At 36.8% G+C, this 18,022-nt stretch overlaps 1 protein-coding gene across 1 annotated transcript in view; it reads left to right on the forward strand.

The window, feature by feature from the left end:
- PTPRD (protein tyrosine phosphatase receptor type D) overlaps nt 1-18,022 on the forward strand; it is a 1,875,912-nt gene that overhangs the window by 532,403 nt on the left and 1,325,487 nt on the right. Inside the window, exon 3 of the mRNA XM_032477692.1 lies at nt 4,876-4,983. The gene's annotated coding sequence lies outside the window, so the exon portion shown is untranslated. The remainder of the gene's footprint in view (nt 1-4,875; nt 4,984-18,022) is intronic.

Genomic DNA, 18,022 nt, shown 5'->3' on the forward strand with positions numbered 1-18,022 from the left:
CTCAACAAAGGGCTCAGCCAACACTGCGGGAAGCTGTTCTGCGTTGTGGCTACAGACTAGCCCTTTATGCTCTGTGTCCACCAGTCAGTGGGTGAGGTGGCCCTTGAGCGAGGCCTTGGTGAGGCAGCACAGCCAGCTCAGGGCAGTTTCAAAGTGGGATGAGAAGTGGGGCTGGCATTGGCAGCATTCCCGGCAGCTGGGCGAAGAGGTCTGTTAATCCTCAGAGGGCTTCCTTCACATGTCCACCACACTTAGCAAGTATGCGATGGCCTTCACACTCCACGTCCGGGAGGCCCTTCCTCTGGGAAACAACATCGTTCCTGAACCTCCTTCAAATTCTTACACAGATGCTATGGTCTCAGAGAGGCCTACCCTTTCTTTCTTGTTCAGATTGACCCTCCTTCCCCCCTCCACCTTGGACAGTCACAGACCTGTGTGTTTTTAATACAGTGTTCTTGCTTAATGACATATTATGTCTCCTACAAGTAGAAGATAGGCTTCAAGAGGACAGATTCGTCTGCTTTACTCACTGAAAAATTCACAAGTACCTAGAACACTGCAAATAGTATTTGAAATACTTGCAGAATGAATGAAGTGAAATGGATGTCAGGTTTCTGACTAAGCTGACTTTGATATTTTTAGTACTTGGAATTCTAGAGGCTGATGGTATTCTGTTTGATTTCACTGATAAGCAGGGAAGGGTGGAACAGAGCCTGACTGCCTGTAACAAGCCTGCACTGCAGCTCACTGAGAAAATACTCCAGGATCATGTTTAAAAGCACCCAGGGGGAAAGAAAAGAGGGGAAAAAAAAAAATCCAAAAACTAGAAAAGGAATGAACTCTGCCTATTAGGACGCCCACCAACTTGAAGGAACACACCTGGTTCCTTGAAGGCTGGCTTAGCTTTAAAGTCTTTTCATTTTCATCGTGAGTGTAGTTTCATATTGTCCCAGAGTTGAGGAGACTTGAACTAGGCTTAGAGGCTAATGAAGAGTCTGAACATCAAGCTGTATCTACCTACTTTTGCCCCAAGTTAAAGCAGGGAAGATGCAATGAATCAGATTGCCACCAGAGGGCACTGTGGGACCTCTTTGTGATATTTAGGTTTGTACTATTTAGCTTTTTTTAATGTATAGGATTGCAAGAAGCTTGGGGACAAAAGCATTAAAAAAAAAAACTAAACATAGAAGAATATTTTGCTGATGTTGTTAATGACTTTGCTTCATTTTGAAAATACGTAGTACAAAAAAGAATGTGTGAAACAGAGTTGGGATAATAAAAATGGTGAAGGCTGGTAATAGAAACTTCACATAAAAGAATGTACAATATCCTTGTGTTAGTCATAGAAGACACTAAACCTTTCATAATTTTTAAAATGGTAAATAAAATAATGCTAAAAATGCAATTTTTCACCTATCAGATTTTCAAGAATCAGACTCCGCCCACCCAAGCAGTCTTCATAGATTGCTGGGAAGAGCAGAAACTGGTTTGATTCTCATGGAGGATAATTAGTAAATATATTTCAAAGTTACAAATGCACTCACCTTTGAATTCCCTCCACATGCTCCTAGGAAAGCTCCTATGAGATACTAACTTACTTACACCAAGTCATTTATTGTAAGTGAAAGTTTTGAAAAACAGATTTTTGAGGAATCTGGTTAAATAACTTATGGTATATCAGAAAAATAGAAATATGTGGAGCTAAATATGATAAAGATGCTATTTATTTGCTAACATAAAAGACCTCAAAGTTAGTTTAGATAAAAAAAGTGTAATGAGGGTGAAACATGCAAATTTTTAAGGGAGGTGAGGAAAGAGAATATACATAAATAACTGCATTTGCAGAAATACATTTAGCAAGGACACACAGGTGCAATAAAGGTGGTCTTGTTGAGGGTGGCAAATGGAGAGGGATGGAAGTAAGGATGGGAGACTTTGTCCTTTATATCATTTCTTAGACTCAGGTGAATCCATTACCTGGTCACAAAGCAGAAAATATTTAATAGGAAGGGAAAATCTTTTGTTTACTTAGAAAATGTTAGCAGTTTAACTGGTAGTTTTATTACTCAAATGCATCAAATGCATAGAGGTGTTTGTAGTCATAGTTACCTAGTTTTGTAAGTCACTAAATGAAATCTATTAGGATTAGTACTTCTGGTAGGCTTGACATGAAGTGAATTTTCCAGCGTGGCTGTCCCAGGGAAAAGTTGTGAAGTCTAGGGTTCTCCTTTGGGATTTCTTCAGTTTTCTTGACTTTTTTTTTTTTTTTTTTTTTTTTTTTTTACCTTTGCCCATGAACAATGTGATACAGATTGATGTGCCCTTGGGGCAAAGAGGCAAGAAAGTTACTGAAACTTCCCCTTAATTTCTAACAGACTTAATCTAGTAACATGTGTTCATTTATTCAGTTAATATTTATTGTGTATCTACTAAGACCATGGCAGTAAAGCACCTTCTGAGGATATAAATCTGTCGGATGTAACCTCAAGGAGCTCGCAGTCCATTAAGACTAACATGGTCTAATGGCTTTGCAGAGTGATGTGTGCCATGGAGAAACAGGACAGTTCCCTTTCCCGGGGAAAGACGAGAAGGAGCCTTCACATCACTTTCTGGACTTTAAAATATGAGTAGGGATTCTCTAGGCAAACAAGGGTTAGGATCGGGGGAGAAAAAATTCTAAAGCAGAGGGAACAACACTTAGGAAAGCGAGGCTTGAAAACACATGGTCTATTAGAACAAGTGCTGAAGACTTCAGCATGATTGGAGTGGGTGTGTTTAATTCTACCTTTTGAGAGGAATTGTTAAAACTACTGCATATGTTAAGGACTTAGTACATGCTCGAGCTACGTGATGAGTTTAATCTTAACAAAAGTCTTAAATACATATTATCCCCAGTGTACAGATAATGATACTGAGAAATAAAAGTTAGGTGATTTGTCTGCAGTTACACCTGTGGGTAGAGCTAAGACTCAGGGGTACATCTGATTCCAGACCTGATGCTCCCAAGCATGAATACAAATTTTGGCTGGGTCTCTTCTACTCTCCTTTCAGATGCCCTCTCTACCTTTCTCCATTCTGTGCTCTAAAACTGGAAACCAACCCAGATGGAGTTTATCAACAGGTTCCTATGCTCTTGGGATTCCAGTATGGTCTGCCCCATGGGTAGTGCAGGCAGTAGGCCAGGGGGAAGGGAAAGATGAATGTTTTATGCTAGGGCTCGCTTCCATCCCGTCATCTTGCGCTACCTGTGACTTCCAAGCAAAGATCACTGCTAGTCTCCAGGAGACCTTCTCTGCATACCTGACTCCTGGGTGGCAGTAACTGCTCCCCGCCCTTGTCCCTGCAGGCCTGGGGTGATAACAACTCTACCACACCTTCCCTTGTGGTCTCCTTATGTACCACCCACTGTTCTGTAAATAGGTTTTCTATTAAGCTCTCTTCAAATTATCCTAATTTTAAAATGCCATCTGTTTTCAGTTGGCACTGGATTAACATTTAGCAAGTTTTTGTTATTATCTAAGTGAGATCTGACGACAGTCTGTTGTGGCAGTGGGGTAAGACGTGGAAGGGACACAATGTATTCCAGAAGGAGAGAAATCTGAATTTTAAGAGGGCTTCAAGGAAAGAACAATTAACATTCTTCAGGGCTGAGTTCTATAAAGGAATTCAAGTGGGCTTTTCTTGCACATTTCATATTGTACTATGAAGACAAAACCTTTTAACCTAAGCTAATAGAAAGATGGGACAAAACAGGTCGTTGCTCACGTGACACTAGAAGATAGGAAGGGCTTGCATGTGCGGAAGTGCATGGAGCCACGCAGGGTGGTGCCGGGTATCAGGTACTGAGTCAAATAAGTGGCTAGTGCCAAGAAGGTCAGCAAGGAGAACAAGGGAACCCCAGCAGGTGGATCCAGCAGGAAAGGGTATCAACCTGCTCAGCCCTGGTTCTGAGGATCGGGGTGGGCAGTGGGCATCATGGGAATGTCCACAAATACTAGAATCTCTAATAGGTTCAGTTCAGAGTCAAACTACAGATCTTTGGGAAGGAGACAAAGGCAAGACAAGTGCTGGCTGGACAAACAGCAACAAGATGGACATACTGCCACGTTGTTTGCATGTGTCCTTTAACCATCCAATTGTGCACTGGACTGGAGCAGGGCTGAGAGCACTGGAGATCAGGTAGCTGTAGGCCTGGGCAGTGAGAGGCCCTTACGCATCCCATTTACAAAGACAGCCCAGCTCTTAGGTTTTTGCCAAACCTGTGATTCTGTCAAGTGGCCGTAGGGTCAGGTCTCTTTTCATCTTGTGTTCCACAGCAGCAACGTCCTGGTGCATTGGAGGGAACATCAGTGTTCCTCACCAGTGTGTATCAAGTTGAAGAATATCAAATAGGGCAGGCATAGAACTAATGGAAGTGCACTATTAAATTCTGTGTCCTGCTGGAATTGCTTTTCATGGTAGAAAATAACATGTTTCATTTTCTGAATTCTTTTTTACCATTAGCTTCTTTGGGGCGTTTAAAAAGTATTTTGATGCACGGTCTCCAAGGGCAATTTATAGAAAATGGCTCCCTAAATTAACACATCAATTAAGCCAAATGGATAGTAATACTGGCACAGAAATAATAAATAACATTTTTATAAGGAACATTTTATAGGAAATAAAATATGGATGGTCCCTTTGCCTTATACAGGTGCTGTATTAATCATTGAGGTGTGAATTATAGAGGTGAAGAGTTTACGAGTCTTTCCTTTGTGTTGAGCATTCTGATAAATGAGAGTCTAATGTGACAGGAAAAGATAACATAATGAATATGTTGTTCTGCTTGAAGGAATGTGGAAGAAAAAAAGTGACTGACACTGTATTTTGTTCCAGAGGGAATAAGAAGGAAGCAGTTCCTGGCCCATGATACTCTGGTTAAGGGTGTCTGGCTGAGGGCATGTTGGCACCAGCATTGAAGGAAGTGATGGACTTCAGCTCCAGGTAAGGGAAGTTCTCCAAGGCACAATGTGTGCACCTTTCCTACCCCTTCCCCCAAACAGAGCTTGTAAAGTGACTCATTGAATCTTTTACCCTTTCAATATGTCGGACAATGGCATTTCTTTGAAAAGATTATAGTTGTGAAATACTAGTGTTTCAGAGTCACTGGATATTCTTTCTTTTTAACTTGAAGTGATAGGACAGGTCATGATGGATGTGTTTCCTTCGGAACTGAGTGTCAAAATGCCTGGACTACAAGTAGAATGAAAGATGAAACTGTGGACAGTATTTAGGGGAAAGGAAGAATGTTTCTAGATGTAACTTAAGTGGGAACCTGGAGTTGTCATTGAGCAATTCAGACTGACACATCGTTCTATACCATCCTTAATGGCAGGCGCCTAAGGGCTGAGTTGTCCCTGAAGACCCCAAATTTTGTCACTTTGAGAGTCATGCAATTAGAGGAGACGGATAATCCAATCATTCAAAAGAATCTTTGATTTCTGGTTTTCAAGAGATCATAAGTAAGGGTCAAATAGACCTTTTGTTGCACAGACTCTAATTATGATCCTTCCTGAGTCTGTACTTTCATGAATTCATAAGCCAGAATGTACGTCTCATCTAGAGACATTAATAGAAAACTTTTGTGGGTTGAATAGAGTAATAGGCCATAGATTTAGGAGAAAAGATATTCTATACAATTCAATTTTTAAAAATCATTTTTTGTAGTTTGTAAGACCTCTGAAGTAGGACAGTACACAGATGTCTTATTTTAACAGACATAGCACATCTGTCTTCCACAAATTCAAAGATGGCTGCAGAAGATAAGATTATCCAGACTTTTAGGACAAGTGCTATAAAAAGATAAAAGAAACATGCAAAATGTATTTAGTCTATTTATCAAATACACTAATAATACAGCAATTCTATATCTAGTGATTTAATGTAAGAAAGTAATTATGAATGTCTGAAAAGATTTAAAGGATATTTTTCGGTTCGTTGTAATAGCAGTGAAAATGATAAACAGCCCGAATATTTTATATTTATCAAATATTTCTGTCATATAATGGAATTCTATAGAACTATTAAAATAGTTGCTTTAGAAGAATACGTATGACATAGAAGATGGAACAGATATACTTTTAAAATCGAAAAGGCAGGTTAAAAATTCTTCATAGGATGAAATTTGTGTGTTTATTGAGAAAGTGATATAGAAAAGAGGCCTATGTGATTTTTTATTTTATTTTTATTTTTAATACTTTTTTCTGATATCTTTACAGTGGATGTTATGATAATCAGAAAAAAACCAAAACTTACTATTTTGAGCATTAAATCATTAATGGTTTTTTTAAGAAAGCATTGTAGAATGAAAACATCATGGCCATGTTTCCCAGAGATTAAAAATCAGGTTACAGTCCCCCTTCCTTCCACCCCACATGGCTGGGCAGTGATAAGGATGGCAGGATAGTCTCTGTCCCCCATCCTGTGTACTTCATTTCCCAGCTAGCTTTCACAGCCTCCCACCCTTAGGGGAAGGGAGAGAGGCTTTCCTCTACAATGAGTTTTATATATTTATTTTTTTAAGAAGAAAAATAATAAACTTAATTTCTATTCAGAAAAAAATTAAGTTATAAAATAGAACTAGAATAAAATCCTGTGTATTTAAACATAATGGCATGGGTATATAGGTTATTATATTTCTTAGTTTATAATAAGAAATAATTACAGAACTCTTTTATTTCAGTAAATGAGAGTTTCAGATAATGAGGATGCTTGATTCCTATTTAGTTACATGTGGAAAGACCCCAAAGAAAGGATGAAATTCAAGTAGAGCCTTGAAGGTTAAATATGTGGAAATGTGTTTTCATTAGTATTGATAATAACTAAATTTGACTTGTGGAAATGGATAAATGTACATATTATGCTCACTTACTGTACTCTTCATTTTGTAGAAAATTATACCATAAATGCTACACATTGCATAAATTTGCACATTAACATATTTGTTCAAAGCTTAGCAAAATTAATTTGAAATACTAATGCTATCTTTTATCATACACATTGTAAATATCATTGCATTTTTTTAAATTGCATCAGTGTATAAAGAATCACAATAAGAAAATACTCATCAAATCTTTCATTACTTATTTCCATTACCATATTCTTCAGTTCTTAAATTTTTCTGACTTCAGTGATGCATGAGTACGTTGTATATTTACCTAGAAGCAGAAGAATTAACTATTTCTAATTTCTCATGTAAACATCTCATTTTTAAAAAACTTTGTAAGGAATATTGGTAGTGTTCTCTTTCAAACTTGCCTGCACATATCTTCCCCATGGACTGTGGTCTCTAAGTCCATCCTTTGCTCTTTTTGTTCTTGCTGAACATTGTGTTTGGATGATGACACTGACACCCATGCCCTTAGTATTCTCAAAATGATAGCCTTCTATGAACGCATACTTGAATGGTCCACTAGCTCAAGATGCCAAAGGAACCAGAGTGCTCATCTTCACCTGGGCTGTTTCTTGCCCTTTTCCTTCAGATTCCTCTTTAATGGGGTCTCTGCTCTCCACCCTCTCCAATATCAAATCTTAGAAAGTGAAACCCTGCTTGTAGGGAAGAGTGTGAAGAACTGACAGATAGGCTGAGTAGGTCTGAATTACCCTTACTAGACAGGAGAAGGGGCAAGCTTGTTGATTTTATTAACATAGACAAAGCGAGCAACATTATTACTTTCAGTGAATTTACTCTTGGTAATCCATCTTCTATGCTTCTCCCAACAACATGCACATGAAAAGTGTGTGAGCTGACATTAAGTAGACAGTAGAAGAGTGGCAGAAAACATGTATAGTGATAGTTTAGAGTTATCAACACATCAACATGGGTGTGGGGGTTTTGATACGGTACTGATTGACCTGAGCTCAGATATTTACCATGAACAAATTCTGCAGCACAGACAGAGCATAACATTCTCTTCAAGCCTCTAAGGCTTAAATTACTTGTTCTTATAAAATGTCCCCATTCTGTAAGTCAACTAATACAGTGTTTGTGGACACCTTTTATAAACGTTTAAGCACTTTGCAGGTGTGTGCATTGATTGCTACCCACTATGAAAAATAGTATCTATTTGACTTACCAAAGCATACCCACGTGTATATGTGTGTGTATGTGTGTATACACACAAACACATTATGGAGAGAGACTGCTTTTACTCAGGTAGAAGCAATTGTTGTTCCTGTAGTGCAATATCTCTTTGCTTTTCAATACAGTATCTTTAAGTGTTTGCAGAGAATGTCCCCTCATTTTCACTATCATGTATGTGGCCTGCCAATCAAATCAGCATGGTTCAGTAGTTTAGGAGGGTTCTTTTTGCCCTTTGATCACAAAGAATATTCAGCTCTGGACAAAATCCCAAGATGATGAGCTTGGCAACCCCAAGCAACTGCCTTTTATGAAACCCACTCACAAAATAAACGTGGTATGAAAATTAAAGACACAGAATGTTAAGGTAGCACTGATTCATTGATCTGGAAATTATTTCTAACCATAAAATAATAATAACTCTCCGTGACATGAAATTTAAGCTGCAGCTAACATCATGCAGCAACAAAAATTATTTAATTTTGCCAACAACTGTAGTAATGCTAATTTTTTTTAGCGGTTGAAATTACACTTGTTGATGTACTATAATGAGGATATTTTGCAAATTCTAATAAAATACTGGAAATTACCAGAAGATGAGAATTTGTTCATATGAATTAGTATGCATAGTCATCATGAATATATGCCTAAGATAAATAAAAATATAGTACATGTCGATCACACTGAAACCACTCAGTTCCAAATACTGTGTAGGAAAATTTGGGAGAAATAGATCACTGCAAACCAAAACTCTCAACTGGGTTTATTCTATGTCCTTTATTCACATTTCTTAAGAAAATGTGAGTTACATGAAAAGAGACCAAAGTTTAAAAAAGAAAAAAGAGGATGACTCTTAGAATGATGGTTCTCAGTAACTAAAAGTTGAAGTCATTCAAAAAATCTTAAGCATCTACTGTATACATTGTATTTCCCTTGACCTGTGAGGAATATAAAATTAATAAAGTATTTCTGCTTTCAAGTGACCATCCTCCAGGGAAGGAGATAAGCTATATACTGATAGTATCAGTGTGTTATAATGCAGATACACATTATACGTAGTGTGATAACTATTAATGTTAGATGCTAAAGATAATGAGTGATTCAGAGCAGATTGTTTTCTAGAAGACATAAGTTTTCACTTGTGTTAAAGCAACTTCGAAGCCTTCTTGAAGTTGAATCTGATACACCTAACAAGTATGATAGGCCAGCTGCAAATGACATTGTAGATGAAGGGAACAATATCTGTATATTACACAAAAAATGACCTCTAGTGTAGAAGACAAATGGAAAAGGACAGTTAGCGAGGGTTCTTTTAATAATGTGTAGCAGTACTGAAAAGGATGGTGATTAATTTTGGTGGTCTTAAATGTTAACCCAAGAAGTTTCTTTAGTTCTTTGATCCTCCTCCAGTGATCTGTGGATTTTCCATTGTGTTAGATCTCTAAAACATTGCTAATTACAAATGTTTTAAAATATTTTTTCTAACTTAGCAAAGAACTATTCTGTTTTATACCTATGAAGAATAGAATAGTAATTACCCATGTGAAGTTCGTAGCAGTGTTTAAGTATCACTTACAAGCAAAATTAACCTTCAAAGTTTTATAGTTTATATGCCTTAAAACTTTTTTCCTATGACACTCAAATATTCTTAGTTTTCTATAGTAAAATTTATTAGTCTCATGATTACAAATCAGCAGTACTTGAAATTGAAAACTAATCTTGGAAAAAATGTTTGTAATATATACCATTTATATTGAACAAATAGAAACTCAAATTTATGATATAATGCTGAAAAGGTATAGATCAAAATGCAAATTTTATGGTAACATTCTTAGATAGTTTTTCATGTTATCAGCTGTCACTTTATTATTACTCAGCTATTTGATCTTCTGGATTAATCTTTTTTTAAAAAAATTTCATCTTTTCTTTCTCTTGGTTTCACTATTCTGAGAAATTTCCTTAACTTTATCTTCTACCTTTTTACTGATTAAAAAAAAAACAAAACTAGTTTGATTTGGAACAACATTGAACATACAGGAAAGCTGTGGAAAAGTACAGCAAACCCCTCAGTACCTTTCACCGGCAGTCAACATCTGCCTCATTTGCTTGCTTTCTTCAGGACGCTCAGTCACAGAAGCAAACTATCACTGCTTTTTTTCCTTAGTCATTTGAGAGTAGATTGCGTATATAATTTCCTTTTACTTCTAAATACTTCAGTGTGTGTTTCCAAAAAAAAAAAAAGAAAGAATCTTACATAATGACAGTAGGGTAGTCGGCTTCAGTAAATGTAACATTGATTAAAAACTTCGGAACACCAGGAGATTACATCAGTGTTATCAACTGAGCTGCTCCTGTAGTGTCCCCCCACCCACCACCCCGTATGGAATCCGGTCTAGACTCGTGTATTGCATTTAGTTGTGTTAAAAGGTAAACTGAGGCATGTAAAAAATTAAGTTTATTTGAGCAAAAATCTATATGCATTGTGCAGCACAAATACTGGAAGTGGTGAGGCATGCTCCACGGACAGGAGCTGGGAGAGACTTTATACTTTGCAAAGGAAGAGTAAGGCAACTATTGACTGGCTGTAACTTAAAGCCGTATTGGCTGTTTGGTTACCTTCGGTTTTGATTTTATAAACTTTGAAGTATTTACAGGCTTAGATTTTGGTTTGCTTACAGAGACCTTCATGGCATTAGAGCTACCTTGGTCTCATGGCCTCGTAAAATTAGCAGTTGTCATTCTCTGCAGCCCCTGTCAACCTGAAACATTTTGTCTGTCTTTTAGGACAATGTCATTTTTTAGAAGAAAGGTCTCCGCTAAAAAAAAAAAAAAAAAAAAAATCTCATTTTTAGTTCATCTGTTTTTAAAATTTCTTTTAATTTCCAATATTTTTGTGTTGATTATTAGAGGATTCTGCTTTTGTTTTATTATCATAGCACATACTGCTCAGCATTGATTACAGTAATTTTTCTGGTGTATGTTCTTTAACTTTCTGTGTTGGCTCTTTTTTTATCTCAGTTATCGGTTATTGTAGGTCTTAGCTATAGGTTGCTGTCATATTGCAGTTTTGCTCAAATAATTGACCTTTTCTTTGCCATTTACAGGTTAGAGTGGGATTTTAGAGTAGGAGCTGGGGTAACAGAATTTGACTGCTGGTGTTCCAGAAACCAAGCAGGGGAAGGGGGTTCCAGTTTCCTTGATTAAGTATGTCTGGTTGAAATAATAGCTCTATGTAAAGTTTAATGTGTACCAGATTTATTTTTTCCAAAGAAAAAACTTACAGTACAGGGTTTCTGGTTGGGGCAGATGATAAGGAATAGGGGGTGAGTAATTGCCGTCTGGGGGGGGGATGAAAAAGCAATCATCTGACAATCTCATGATTTTTTTTTCTTGTTGAACTGCACCTCATGCTTGCCTTCTAAAGCATTCAGTTCTTCTGAATACCAGGTTGCTGGTGGCTTCAGGGGGTGATGAGCTGACTTGTGTACACTCGACATTCTGAGCATACAAGGCAGTACCTTCTCAGTTCAAACTGAGAAGATAAATAATCATTTCATTATCTGCTTCCTACCCTCCACAGTTTGAAATAGAGCACAGTGATTAGGAGTATGACTCTCAAGCCAGACAGCATGGATTTGAACTGTAGCTTTACCACTTAGTGAATGTGTGATGATCAGCAAGTTGCTTCATCTTTCTGCACCTCTGTTACCTCATTTGTAAAACTGAGATGGCGATAGCAATGTTACAGATACTAAATGAGTTAAAACAGTGCCTGACACACAGTGTCACCTGCCATCACCCTTGAAATTATTGTCATCTCTTGTCTGTTAGTTTCTCCACTTTTATTCTAAGCCCCTGTAAGTTAATTTTTAAAACTTATTTTGCTCATTTGCCTGGGCTTTGGAGAGAAGTGGTTAATGCCTGAGGTCAAATCATCAGGTTTTTTTTTTAATATTAAATCTTTTAATTTTATTATCCTCATTTCCCTGCCACATTTTTTTTTTTTTTGGCTGAGCAGTAATATTTTTGTGTAATATCTTCCCTTCTAGCATACTTCTTCATCTTAAAAACAAAGAATGATAACGTTTAAGACACCTAGGTTAATTTCAGGATTTTATTCATCTCCATGAAAAAAACTCATTTTATTTTATAAAATAGTTTCTCCTAGAATCATATGTGCAAAGTGTCAAACTCTTAAGTCATTGATTATTTGGGGCATCACTATTTTTGTCAGAACTTGCTGCAAGATGATTTACTAAAACATCCCCAATTAGTATTATAATATAAAACTTAACAAAAATTTTACTTTTACTACTTGCAACCTATTAAATAGGCAATAGAATCCGTATTTTCGGTACACAGATACTTATATTATAGAAATTCAGTTATTTAAATATTTATAAAATGAGAGTTGAGAGCAGCACTTTTGAAAAGCAGTTAATAATGAAGAGACATCAAGGGAGCTATATCATTATAACAGCAAAGTGCTTTGCAACTGCAATAACTTCAGTGGTGCTGAAGCAGGCCATCAAATATAATTAAAAGCAGTCAAAAATAAACTGAGAAATTGAACTGTAAAAGGCTGTCCTTTGCCGGGAGCTGAAGGCAGAAAGAAAGCAAGGGAGAACCTTGAAAGTAGTAATGAATTGATAAGCCTTACTGCCTGCAGCTTGTAATGTGCTCTGTCAGATTTTAGTATCAGTTAAACTAGATTAATAGAGCAATCACTGATTCTCTATCTTCAAGCCTTCTCTGTTGTTTCCCTGTTATAGGCTCCCATGATAGATGGAAGCCTGAGTGGGTCAAAATTCAATTCATTTCTCTGCTCAATCACTTTTTAAGTAATGCCGGTATCTACATTTGCTGGACACCAGCATTCTCTGTGATGTTTTAAAAGCAGAAATAAATTTAGCTATTGACAAGCTGTAGCCCTCATTTCCGGGGAGGTTTAATTCCTCTTTATTCAACAGAGGAAGAAATCCCCTGGAACGTGAGCGATTGGCATCTCTTTCTACCACTAGGGGCTACCATGGTGAAATGAATGATAGAAAAGATTACAAATTTATTGTGGCTTTAAACGCTCAGATTAATGTGAATCCACAGAAACAGTACCGCAAGGACAAAAACAATTTGCCCTCGATCATTTTATTTTTATAATAATGTTCTTTAATGAAGCTAAAGCCTCCCTGCTGCGACCTTATTATGTTTTTCAACATCAGTGAGAAATAGATTCCTCTGAATTGTAAGAGAGCTCATGAAACAGCAGGGATATTGAAATAGAGGATCAATTACTTCTTTTGCAGTAATTTTGAACTTGAAATGGCTATAGCATAGCCTGTGTAGTCAAGAAGACAAACCAGGCTGTTGAAAAACTGTATACAAATTAAACATGTCACAAAAAGCTGATGTAAACAAACTGTTTTGTTTTCTAATAGCTTATGACGACAGTGTCCCTTTACAATAGTAAAGATACTATTGTAGCAGAAGCAAACAAAAACTGAAAAATGTGTCACCAATTTAAAGGTTAAACATTTACATATATTTAAGAATCCTTCTGAAAATGGGAAACATCACTGCTTATGGGTTCAGTCTTACTCATTTTAACCTGAAGGATCTTTGATGGAAACTTAGAGATCTTGCTGAGGATGAAGACAGATAAGAGTATAGATGTTATGAATGTAACAGATTATTACTGCATTTATGAAATACTCTTACTTTGAGCATTATAATGGATGCAGCACTTCACAACCTGGCAGCAATCGTAATAAGACATGAGCTTAAATAGGCATGGCTATATTACAAATGCTGCGGTAAGGAAGACTGAGGCTCAGACAGGTTACATGATGAGCATCAGGTCCTGCAACTGCGTTACTTGCAGCTGGGACCTGGGTCTGAGTAATAGCCCAGGACTCTTTGCCTTAAGGCTTTGCAAGAACTCCCAATTTTGAAAATGCAAATCGTTTTGCAGTAATAAAGTCAGTGTTACCAGAGTGTATAATTTGCATTTTCATCTGCCAGTTTCAGGCAGAAACTTCCCATTTGTGATGAAACACGAGTCGCACAGATCAATGGGCCTTTCGAGACTGGAAGCCCTGAAGTGTGCCTGCTTTGAATGATTGTCTGCAGCACACGCAGGACTCCAGGGCAGTCTGAACAATAGGAAACTGAGGCAGGTGGTCAGGGGGCTGCGGAGGCAGTTCCTCAGAAAATGGTACATGAGTTGAATGCTGCCTTCTTTCCTGGGCAGGCGCTTGCCTACCTGAAGGGTGACTGGGGTGGAGCTTGGGCAGCAACACCATCAGTCACTGGTCAATGAGACTGACTGGAAGAAGTTGTTGAGGGTCAAGATGATAGAGGCCTGAAACTACTTAGAAGGAAGAGAAATAGTTTCAAGACTGGAATCACAAGAGAATGGAGTAAGTGAAATTAAGGAGAATGGAAGAATAAGAAAAAAGGTGCTAAAAGATCAGTGTGAGGAGCAAAGTACTGAGATATTAGGAACAAAAAAATAGCTGGAAGTTAAATAAGCCTATTCATACTCATACAAATTAATGACAATATTCGAATTCTGTATTTTAGCTTTTTTTTTTTTTTAAACTGTTTTCAGTTGTTTCACATGAATCCATGAAAGGCTGCCATGTAAGATTTTACCTCCTCAACAAGATGAGTATGTTACGGAATAACAAAAAATAGTAGCATTTATTGTGTTCTAGCTGTGTGCCAGATGCTTTTTTAAGAACTCTAGATATATTAACTGTGCATATATTTCTAACATATAAACTATTATTCCTGTATTAAATGAAGATTAATAGGGTCCAACGAGTTTGAGGAGCTTGCTTGTCCAAGAAAAAACAACAAAACTAAGCGGCAAAGTCCGGGACATACGGCTCACAGCTTCACCCTTACAACTCTTCAGTCCATTCCTTAAAATAACAATCTGCTTGCTCATTAGAATAGCTTTGCTATTTGCATCTGAAAAAAACATTTTAGCAAACACAACAGTTTATGTGAATTTCACTAGAGAGACACTGCTTGAATATTGCCAGAATATTTTGGGTTGGGACAAAGTCCATTTTGTTCTGAGATAATGGAAAGGAAACAAAATTTGCATTTTTATAGTGATTCTGATTCCTTATGGAACATAATAGCAAACAGCAGTGAATGACCTTATGTAAAAATGATTGCCGTTATATTTGGGGACACGTGATAAAGCTTACTGTCACGTTGTATGTTCAAGCATGAACCTGAGTTAAAACCACCTGCTAAAGCATGATTTTTAGCATCATAGGATTTGTTTTAAACTATTCCATTACTGAAAAATTCATAATGATCAACTGTGCGTGTGTGTGTGTGTAGACAGATAGTCGATATCCGTTTCACATTTGCGAATTTACCTACTCACTGGAATTTCATGGTAAGCCCAAAGTCAGCTTAGGGAATTTGGTGGTCATTCAGACATGGACAGAAGAGTTAAAAAAAAAAAAAAAAAAAAAAAAATTTTTTGAGCTGCCATCCCCTCCCCACAGCACCTTCCCAGCTAAGGTGAAGCAAGGTGTTCTCCCTTCTCATTTGACGTTCATGTTTTTAACCAAGTGTCCTTTTCATGGTCAACATAGTGTTAGTTTTTTGTGAAACTTTTGCATTTTTGTGCATTTTTATGGTATTGTTACTATTTTAAATAGCCCACCGTTGTACTGCTGAAGTGTTGTCAAGTGTTCCTAGGTGCAAGATATTTCAGGTTTGTGTTGTAGAGAAAATGTGTTAGATAAACTTTATTCAGGCATGAATTACTTTTGTCTGACTATTTAATACTGGTAAATTAACAATATATTAAATAAGGTATCTTCAAACAGAAATACACTTAGTCATGCATGGATTTGCTAATTGTTTAACTAGTCCCATTTTATGGATGATGTCTACTAGAGGATATAAAATTTATTTTTATTTATTTTTCATGGATTTATAAAAAATCTGTTGCATGAATTCATTGAAATTTTTTTCCTTAGTCCCCCTTATTTACATATTTTTGTTGTTTCTAACTTTCCTTTATTGGAGACAACAAAGAAAGTTTCACAAACACTATTGTTAATGTATCCCTTTATTTGCTCAGGATAAATTGCAAGAATTAGAAGTGGAATTGCTAGATCACAGTCTGTGTGTCTCTGACTTGGTCAGACTGCCCTCCAGGCAACTGTGCTGGTTTACACTCCCACTAAAACTCCATCTGTGTCCCTCTCCCCACACCTCTGCCAGCTCTAGACATAGGTTGCTTTTCAATATCAGTTATATATAGTTACATTTAATTTTTAAAAAATTATTTAATCTGTGTTTACTCTAAAATTCCAAGAGCTTTCAGAGAAATTAAACTGAGGGAAGAATTCCTGGAACTAACATTTCAGAATGATACATGGCATTTTTAAGAGTGATTTTTATTGAAGTGTAGTCAGTTTACAATGTTGTCAGTTTCTGGTGTACAGCACAATGCTTCAGTCATACATGGACATACATATTACTTGTTTTCATATTCTTTTTCACCATAAGTTACTACAGATATCAAATATAGTTCCCTGCTTTATACAGCATGAACTTGTTTATCTCTTCTATATATATCAGTATCAACAAATCTCAAACTCCCAATTTAATCCCTCCCCTACTCCCTCGCCAGTAACCACAAGTTTGTTTTCTATGTCTGTGAATCTGTTTTTGCTTTGCAAATTAGTTAGTCTTTTTTTTTTTTTTTAAGATTCCACATATAAGTGATACCATACAGTATTTTTCTTTCTCTTTCTGGCTTACTTCACTTAGAATGGCAATCTACAGGTCCATCCATCCATGTTGCTGCAAATGGCATTATTTTATTACTTTTTATGGCTGAGTAGTATTCCATTATGTATATAGACCACAACTTCTTTATCCAGTCATCTGTTGATGGACATTTAGGTTGTTTCCATGCCTTGGCTATTGTAAATAATGCTGCTATGAACATTGGGGTGCATAGAGTGATTTTTAATAGCAGTGCAATAAATCCAAGTATCTTTAACTCTTTATTTCTACCAGTTACTAGTTCATACTAACAAAACTGCATCCCTCTTTGGCTTACTAAATGCCTAATCTTTTAAAGTTAACAAAGTTAGATGGACTGAATCAATTAAAAAAAAAAACATTAATTAGGGGGAGGAGGGTATAGCTCAGTGGTAGAGTGCATGTTTGGTGTGCATAAGGTTCTGGGTTCAATCCCCAGTACCTCTATTAAAAAAAATAAGTAAACCTAATTACCTCCCCCCAAAACAAAACCATTAATCATTGCCTATGATGTATCATTCCATAAGATTTTTCCTCTTGATTTTTTCTTAAGGGATGCTTTTCAATCCTAGAATATAGAAGGAAGTATTCAAACATTTAGAAATGATTTAGATTCTAAAGTAAATTGTATTGTTCCACTAAGATTGTGAATCTGCAAAACAGAGCAAAGAAGAGACTGGACTGACTGGGATTACTGAATCAAATGAGGCAAGATCGACCTTGACTGCCAATGAGCATTTTTTTTCAAGGCAGGGAACCCAAAATGAGTTGCTTCTCATGTTTGCATGGCCCTGACAGTCTTAATGTTGCTGTTCGTCATCATTGGTGTAGTCTCTTCCCTTCCACCTAATTGGCAGCACCCATCCAGTGTTGCTTGTGCTAGAGGGACTGGATTGATAGGCCAGTCTTTTGTAACCCATGATTATCGTCATCTCCATTCCCCTTCAGGCTGAGAGAGATACAGACTCTAGGCTGACAACAGTTGAAGTCTTAGAATCGTTTTATAATTGTGTTTTAAAAATACTATCCTATTCTTTTTTTTCTTAAATTTTTAAAAGTAACTGCATAATTCAGGGGGGAAGAAAAAGGAAAGAAGGAAGT

This window comes from Camelus ferus, chromosome 4, assembly GCF_009834535.1.
Source record: "Camelus ferus isolate YT-003-E chromosome 4, BCGSAC_Cfer_1.0, whole genome shotgun sequence".
Classification (NCBI taxonomy): domain Eukaryota; kingdom Metazoa; phylum Chordata; class Mammalia; order Artiodactyla; family Camelidae; genus Camelus; species Camelus ferus.